General features: G+C 40.8%; 1 long non-coding RNA gene across 1 annotated transcript; it reads right to left on the bottom strand.

The window, feature by feature from the left end:
• Positions 1-8,239: 8,239 nt before the first annotated feature.
• Positions 8,240-9,479, bottom strand: LOC145630782 (uncharacterized). The gene is made up of 2 exons (XR_014112248.1): positions 9,168-9,479; positions 8,240-8,441 (listed from the first exon to the last, which is right to left on the bottom strand). It is a non-coding gene; the product is annotated as an uncharacterized LOC145630782 (long non-coding RNA).

Below are 9,479 nucleotides of genomic sequence, written 5' to 3'. Positions count from 1 at the left end.
GAGCTGGCTTCAGTTTTAGCTCGTGGCTTTGACATGGAGGATACGACGGCTGAGCAGCGAGTGCGGATCTTCATCCTGATCCTGATCTCTATGACCCTTTCTCCTGATAGGAGTTCACGCGTACTCCTTTGCTACCTCCCCTCTTTGGGCAGGATTCATGAGATAGGATCTTATAGCTGGGCCAGTCTTGGGTACGCGGATCTTCTTTTATCGCTACGTCATGATAGTCGGCAGCTGAATGACGAGTCTCCCATCACCGTCTATGGTCTGTGGAGAGTCGTAGAGGTGATGATCTTTTCCCTTTTTGTCTCACTTTAGCTTGTTCGACTCATGTGCTAAAGATTACTTTTCATCGCAGCTATGATACTACGAGTACTTCCCAGGTTTGGCTCCTCGCCGGCGTCGTGGAGCGGTCCATGATTTCCCTGTCGGGGCCAGCTGGCGTGATCGAGGAGAGTCGCGGGTGAAGTCCGTCCCTGCACTGCGTGGTCTACTACGCCGTGGCACCTCTTCTGTTGGCGTAAGGATTAGTTTTGTTGCCTTTTCCTTCTGACGTTGTTTCCGTTGTTTCACGCCAAATTTTTATGGTTTCCAGATTGCCATTGATGTCCAGTATCGTCCTTGGGCCGGGATGACTGATCTACCTGATGCCTTGCGTCTTTCAGCGCACCGTACCATTTTGGTTGGTACCGGACGCTTTGTCTGGTATTTGGGGGAGCGAGTCGTTCGTCAGCATAGCGGCGATCGCTTTGTGGTGCCCTCATCTCTACCAGAGTCGATGCTGGACTCACGCTTGATCAGAGAGTTGATGCATTATTCACCCTTTTAACACTGCTAGTTACTGACTTTTCTTTGTTTTATCTTCAGCCTAACCGCCCGGAGATGATGGGACTCATGAAGCTGGTTGACGCCCTGAAGTATTGCATCATCAAGCTTCGGCGTGGTGCGAGTTGTCGGAGCTCTAGTGACGTTCTTGAGGTATCATTCATTTTTACTTCTACCATTTCTTTTATTTTGCACTGTTGACACCTTTTGATTTTGTATCTTTTAGGAGCGACGGAGGTCCCGCTCGCGCTCGAGGCCTAGAGGCTTGGACGAGGAGGAGCTTGGTCGTGGTAGACGATCTCCTGAGATTCACCGGCGTTCTCATTCTCAGCGAGAGCCTTAGACTACTCAGCCATTTCAGGAGGCTCGGTGGCAGCAGCCTCAGTCTTCCCAGCGCTTTCCGAGCCAGAGTCAGGGGCAGCGTCAGTCGTTTTCACAGCCTCCACAGCCTGAGCTTGGGTCTGTTTTGACTCCCTTGGATCCTGGTTCATTTTCAACTCCATTGTCCGGGATTCCTCCACCGGTGTCGGGCTTGTTCTCAGTTTCGATGTATGGGACGATGCCTTCACCGACGATTCCAGTGTCTTTGGGCCAGTCTACACCGTTTTCCGGCTGGACGGATCCTGCCTTGAGTTTGACTACTGCTGGGGTTACAAGGACTAGTAGGGACACTACTCCCTGTACTCGGATGGTGGAGGGACTCTTCGGCTCATCGTTCCCATATGCGCAGGGTGGAGATGATACTGATTCTGGCTCTAGGGACTTTTGACCGAGGGTTTTTATTTGTACATACTATGATGACACTTGACATGTTTATTTATTACGACTCTTTTGTACATTATTCACGGTTTATGTACTTATTATTGTGTGTTAGTGTGTGCTTAAAACTCCTTGTGTGTGATTGTGTATTTATTAATGACGCGACAAAAAACATAAGTGGAGTAATGGAGGGTACTGACCTTCCCCAAAAGAAAAAGAAATAAAAAGACAAGCAAAAATAAAATTACCTTCCCCAAAAGAAAAGGAAATAAAAAGACAAGCAAAAATAAATAAAATGATAAAGAAATAAAATAAATAAATGAAATTACCTTCCCCAAAAGAAAAAGAAATAAAAAGACAAAAAATAAATAAAGTAATAAAGAAATAAAATCTTAAAGTGATGAATAAATAAATAAATAAAATAAAGATAATAATAATAATAAGAATATAGATAAAAAAGGTGAGAATTTTATTAGAAATAAAACTCTCAGAAAAACTGAAAAATAAACGGTGAAAATAAAATATTATAAAAAATCCGGATAGATACGGGAAAAGATGAAAAAAGAAAACGCGTGAAGTGCCGTGACACGGCACTGTGCACCGTGTCACGGCAGAACTTGCCGTGTCACGGCAAAAGTTCCCGTGACACGGTGGAACTTCCCGTGTCACGGGACACGTATTACTTAGCGGTGTGTTTTACGCGTATGAAAAGATAAATTCTGGGCAGTTTTGAGCGCTTTTGCTATAAATAAGACCAGTTTATTCATGATATGCATAATTACGAAACACAAAATAATTTAGAATTTCATATTTCAATAATCATGTCTGAGAATTTTGATAATACATTGCGCGACTGGTCTTATTCTTTGACCAATGCTGAAAAAAGAGAGTTAGAATTATTTCATGTCAGGGGTTTGCTAGCCCTGCGACACGTAGCTATTGAACATGATTTTCTTAGGGCAGCATTAGATTATTAGAGTCCAGAAACACACTGTTTTAAATTTGATTATGATGAAATCTGTCCCTTGCCGGAGGAATTCGGCGCAATCTTTGGATTTCCTGCTAGAAATCTTATTGCCATGCCTACCCTACGTGAATATTATTACCAAGATTTTGAACGCCATCTGAATCTAACAGATCCAGATTTAAATAGAATTGTTTGTGGTAATGAAGTAGACTTAGAAAAACTTGCTAATCTATATTTTAATCTCCTTATCTCCGAGTCATATCATGTATATCGTAGAAGGGCATATATTTTTTGCATGTTTAGCAAGCTTTTATTTGCAAACGGTAGGGTAGGACATGCTTGTCTAGCGTCTGTGCTTGAGCATGTCGAATCTGGAAGATCTCCTATGCCGACGTGCCTTGGAGAAACATTTCGTGGCCTTGACGAGGCAAAAGCTGACCGGAAAGCCATCAGGAAGGGCTCTCTAGTACTACTGCAGGTAAAAATACGCTCCGAGTAGCCCCCGTGACACAAAATAGGCACCGTGTCACGGTGGGTGTCTGCCGTGTCACGGGAATCTGCTTAATTTTTTTTTTTTTTTTTTTTTTTTTTTTTTTTTTTTTTGCAGATTTGGTTGATGGAGCTCTTAGAACTATTTGAAGCCCCCGACGATGTTGAAAAATATGGCCCTAACGACCTAGTCTGCAGGAAAAAGAATTACTCTGCGAACATGTCGTATGAAGATTGGAAAAATTTCTTTGCAAAGAGGGAATTTTCCATTCGTTGGGTGGTGCCCTGGTGGAGGCTTACTAGGATAGTTGGCACGAATGATACTCCATATTGTCGTGTTCCTAGTATCTCAAAACTGACCTTTTGTTGCCCTTCTCGACTGATGCGGCAATATGGACTTGAACAAGTAATTCCACGCTATAACGATAGTCCTCGTGAAGTATCGTTGCATGAAAGTAATGTTCACAAGTACGAGGCTTATTGGATTGGAAGACCTTTATGGAATGTTTCTGCAAGTGACCAAGCTCCTCCTCCTTTATCTAGTGCATACAAGGCATGGTTGAACCCTAGAAGTAGGAGGGAACGATTTTTATCACGCAAGTCTGATGTGAAGAGTCGTCTTGGAAATAAGAAGGCCCCCCCTAAAGATCGTCTAGGTCCGAGAACACAAGGGATTGAGTTTAAGACTCCTATAATGCCAAGAAAGAAGAATTATGTGAAAGGAAAGGGTAAAGAAAAGATGGTCTATAGGGAGAAACAACCGAAAAAATTCAAGAAAGGTGAAAGGGGTGAAAGTTCGACTAGGGGTGTGACGGTTCGGGCTACGAAGGACACATTAATGGTGAAGGCCGACCTAATTGACCAAGAGAGGATGTTCCTAAAGAGAAGAGAGATTAGATCAATAGTGCTTTGCTTTTTATGATTTATAATTTTTATTCAAAATAAGGCATATGATGCCAATACTTGTAGTCGCATTTATTTTAATAATAATAGCACATTTATTTCATCCTTAAAAATAAAAATTACAAAGACTTTTATTTATTATTTATTTATCCGAGTCAAGGAGTCGGACGCAATGGAAGAACGAAAATAAAACTCGAACAATGAATCCGCAACGAATGGGTCACGGAAAACCTGAAACTCCACCGTGTCACGGTGAAAAAATCCCGTGACACGTTACAAATTCCCGTGCGCGGCAATTTTCCCCTTTTTTTTCGCTCAGGGCCACCGTGTCACGGTGAATAGTACCGTGACACGGTGGGGTGTCCCGTGTTGCGGCAATTTCCCCTTTTTTTTCGCTCAGGGCCACCGTGTCACGGTGGGATGTCCCGTGTCGCGGCAATTTCCCTTTTTCTTTTTCTTTTTTTTTTTTTTGGTCGTGACGCAATGCTGAACTGACGCGCATATTTGATCAACAGAGGGAGGATTTTTATTTTAAAGTGGTCGGGCCCCCTTGAGGGGTTGCCTACGTATCCTAAAAAGGAATCAGGCCAAACGTAGCTCTATTGGGTCATGAACCCATGCGACTAGGCATAGAATTTCTTGAGTTGATCCAAGTTGGTTAAATTATGGAAGCCGTTACCGTCCATGTCTACCAATTATGACGCTCCGCCAGACAGGATGGCTTTAACAATGTACGGGCCTGACCAGTTCGGTCTGAATTTTCCTCTTGGATCTAACACATTTTTACGAAGTGCCTTAAGCACTAGGTCACCCTATTTGATATTTCTGGTCTTGACTTTTTTTATTAAAATGTCGTGCCATACGCTGTTGGTAGGTTTGGTCATGATGCAAAGCTGCCAAGCGTTTTTCATCAAGTAAGACCAGTTCGTCGTATCTTGCTCTAATCTAGTCGACTTCTTCAAGTTGGCTTTCTAATGCGATTCGAAGAGAAGGGATTTCGAGCTCGATTGGTTGTACAGCTTCAACTCCATAGACCAAAGAGAAAGGGGTAGCCCCCGTTGATGTACGAACAGAGGTTCGATAACCCCAAAGGGCGAAATGTAGCTTACTTGGCCAATCCTTGTAATTTTCTGTCATCTTTTCGATGATAATTTTCACATTTTGTTGGCCGATTCAACTGCTCCATTTGTTTGTGGTCTGTAAGGTGATGATCGGTGATGCTTGATATGATATTGCTGTAATAATTCCGCGCATTCGGCTTGGAAATGTGTTCCATTGTCACTGATCATCTCATGTGGTACCCCATAGCGGCATATGATATTTCTCTCAATGAATTGAGCCGCATGTTTCGCTGTCAGCTTAGCATATGAGGCTGCTTCGACCCATTTGGTGAAATAGTCGATCGCTACTAGAATGAATTCATGCCCCCCTTGTCCTGGTGGTGTAATTTTTCCAATGATGTCGATGCCCCAAGTGGAGAAAGGCCATGGAGAAGTATACGTGTAGAGAAGCGAAGGTGGAACATGCTGTAAGTTTGCGTAGACTTGACACTTTAGACATTTCTTGACGTATTCGTGACAATCTCTTTCCATTGTAGTCCAATAGTAACCTTGTCGTTGAATCTTTTGGACTAACAACTTTGCATTCATGTGCGTTCCACATATACCGGCATGAAGGTTTTCCATGGTTTTATGTGCTTCTTTCTTGGCTATGCATAAAAGATTTCTTCCCATTGCAGTTCTCTTGTGGAGTTCTCCCCTGATGAGCATATACTGTGAGGCCAGGAGCCTCAAAGCACGGCGTGCCCTTTTATCAGTATTAGAAGGGTATTCTCCTCTTGTCACATAATTAAGGATGTCTGTATACCATGGCTCTTCATCTTCTTCTTGTGGTTCTTGTTCATCGTCAAGTGCATGAACATAAGCCGACTCATATCTTCTTTCTATGGTCAGTGGCATTCTGATTGTATCAGTTGGAATTCGCACCATTGATGCTAATTAAGCTAGTTCGTCGGCGAATTGGTTTTCTTCTCTTGGCAAATACGTAGACTCCACTTCATCTAGTTGCTCCGTGAGAGTTTCTAAATGAGCTTGATACGTGGCGAGACTTTCACTTCTCACTTTCCATCTCTTGGAGATTTGGTTAATGATTAGTGAAGAATCACCATAGATTATGAGTTTCTTAATTCCCAAGGCGACAGCTGTTTCTAACCCCAAAATGCATGCTTCATATTCTGCGGCATTGTTAGTGACATCAAAGTCGAGCTTCATGGAAATTGGGATGTGTTCTTCATTGGGTGATACGAGCAAGACTCCTACACCACATCCCTTTTGGTTTGAAGCTCCATCGAAATAGAGCGTCCAGCTATCATCTTCGGTCATGAGTAAATCTTTGTCAAGGAAATCGTACTCATCTTCTTCTTTTTCAGCCTCTTCTAGCGGAAAGTCTGCTAAGAAGTCAGAAACTGCAGAACCTTTGATGGCTTTTTGTGGCACAAATCTCAAGTCAAACTGAGCAAGATTGACTATCCATCTTGATAATCTGCCGTTGAGTGTTGCTTTTTCGAACAAGTATTTGAGAGGATCCATCTTGGACACGACATGCACTGTATGAGTGAGCATGTAATGTCTTAGCTTCTGTGCGGCCCATACGAGTGCGAGACACAACTTCTCAAGTGGTGTGTATCACGTCTCATATCCTTGAAGTTTCTTGCTCAAGTAATAGATTGCATTCTCCTTGCTTTCGATCTCTTGTGCTAGCATTGCCCCTATCGTTTCTCTTGTGACCGTAAGGTAGAGTCGAAGAGGAAAGTCAGGTATTGCTGGCGCTAGCACGGGTGGGTTTTCCAAATACTCTTTGATTTTGTCGAAAGCCTTTTGGCAATCATCATCCCATGTGACCGGGACATTCTTCTTAAGCTTCATGAATATAGGTTCACATATCGCTGTGAGCTTTGATATGAACCTACTTATATACTGCAACCTTCCAATGAAACCTCGAATTTCCTTCTCACTTTTGGGTGGTGGCATGGCCATGATCGCCTTTACTTTTGTAGGATCTATTTCAATCCCTCGAGAACTGATCACGTATCCAAGTAATTTGCCTGACGTGACTCTGAATGCACATTTTGCTGGATTTAATCTTATGTTGTACTTACAGAGTCTTTCAAAGAACTTGCGAAGTGCAATAATGTGACCTGGGCGATCTTTAGATTTAACGATTATATCATCGACATAGACCTCCACCTCTTTGTGCATCATGTTGTGTAACAATGCTGTAGCTGCTCTTTGGTAGGTGGCACCCGCGTTTTTCAACCCGAATGGCATTACCGTATAGCAATATTCTTCGGCCATCAATACCTGATTATATCCGGCGTAACCATCCATGAATGACAGGAGTGCATGGTTTGCTATATTATCGACCAGAATGTCAATGTGAGGTAGAGGGAACCCATCTTTTGGGCTTGCTTTATTGAGATCCCTGTAATCAACACACATTCTAATCCTTCCATCCTTCTTTGGAACTGGAACCAAATTTTCTATCCATTCCGGATATTTGGATACTCTGATGAAACCTGCGGCCAACTCCTTCCTTATTTCTTCCTTGATTTTGAGAGCCACATCCGGTTTCATACGGCGCATCTTTTGTTTGATAGGCTTCACACCTGGAATGAGTGGTATCGTATGCTGAGCTATATCCCTGTCAATTCCTGGCATGTCTTGGTATGACCAAGCAAATACATCAACAAATTCACTAAGCAAGTTAATTAACTCTTTGCGTTCATCTTGACTTAATGTTAATCCAATTTTTACTTCTTTAACAGTCGTATCATTGGAAATGTTAACTGTTTCTGTATCTTCAATAACTGCTGTTTTATTTTCATGTTCTTCCATTGCTTTTATTATTTCTTTGTCATTTTTATCATTAGCAAAGCAATATTGATCAAGGCTAGGGGAATGACACGCATCGTAACACTAGGTGAAAAAAGTGCTTTGGCAGCGGTTCAAACCCGGTCTAAGGCACCGGTTTGAACCGCTGCCTATGTGGGGGGTGCCAAATACCCCCTTTTTAGCACCGGTTCAAAACCGGTGCCATATATTCAATTAGGCACCGGTTAACCGGTGCCAAAAATGAACCAAAATTTTTATTTCATTGGTTTTGGCATCGGTTAACCGGTGCCAAAACTGCCCAAAATTATTATTATTTTTTTTTGTTTTTGTTCTTGTTCTTTGTTCACTTGAAAATTGGCAGAAAACTAATACAACACCAATTATAACATTAATTCATAATCAGTAATAACACACCAAATATAATTGAAATTCATAATCACCAAAATGTTACATAATACATTAATACATAATATAATTGAAATTTACAATCAGTAGTTTTACACTTGCCCAAAAAAAAAAAAAAACCAAATGGATTCGACGAACGAGCTCAGTAGCTGAATTGCAGAAGCAAAGTATCGGCTCAATTTTCGACGAAGATAACTCACGAACTGAAAATTGAAAAAAAAACAAAAACGATTATATTCAGATAATTATACCCAGAAACACAAAATTATAAAAAATAAAATTGAAAAAAAATACAAAATCCCCGAAAAAAAAACAACCCAAAAACTAAAAAAAAAAAAAAATACACATACATGTAATTAAAAAAATTACCCAAAAAACACATGCATGTAATTAAAATTGATTAATCCACCCAAAATTAAACCCAGAAAAACGAGAACAAATCGAATTAAAATACAAAACCCATTAAATTCGGATAATTATACCCACAAAAATCGAATTAAAATCCAAAAATTGATTAAATAAACCCAGAAAAATCGATTAAAATCCAAAACGATTACTTAAACAATAAATTCGATCCAACATAATCGATTAAAATCGAATTAAACTTATAAATTAAACCATAACCTTGTATAAATTATACCAAAAAAAAAAAAACACATGCATGTAATTAAAAAAAAAAAACCAAAAAAAAACACATGCATGTAATTAAAATTGATTAATCAACCCAAAATTAAACCCAGAAAAAACGAGAAAAAATCGAATTAAAATACAAAACCCATTAAATTCGGATAATTATACCCACAAAAATCGAATTAAAATCCAAAAATCGATTAAATAAACCCAGAAAAATTGATTAAAATCCAAAATTGATTGCTTTAAACCCTAAATTAAATCCAACAAAATCGATTAAAATCAAATTAAATCCTAACCTCGTATAAATTATACCCAGAAATTCGGTGGGATTTGCGGCGGCCGTCAACCTTTGTGGTGGTGGCGGCGGCTTTGCGGCAGTGGTGATGTTGTGGCGGTGGTCGAATTTGTGGTGGTGTAGATCAAAGAAAGAGAGGAGATCGAAGAAGCTAGGGAGAGGAGATGAAAGAAGATCGGTTTAGAGAGAGGAGCTAGATCGAATATGCATGGGAGATGAAGATCAATAAGGGAGATGAGAGGAGAGAGAAGGGAGAGGAGGAGAAGGGAGAGAGGAGAGAGAAGGAGATCAGATGGAATGAAATAAAAAGAGG

Source organism: Chenopodium album, chromosome 5 (assembly GCF_948465745.1).
Source record: "Chenopodium album chromosome 5, dcCheAlbu1.1, whole genome shotgun sequence".
NCBI lineage: Eukaryota > Viridiplantae > Streptophyta > Magnoliopsida > Caryophyllales > Amaranthaceae > Chenopodium > Chenopodium album.
The sequence above is the reverse complement of the archived record's forward strand: the minus strand, read 5'-3'. Positions and strand labels throughout refer to the sequence as shown.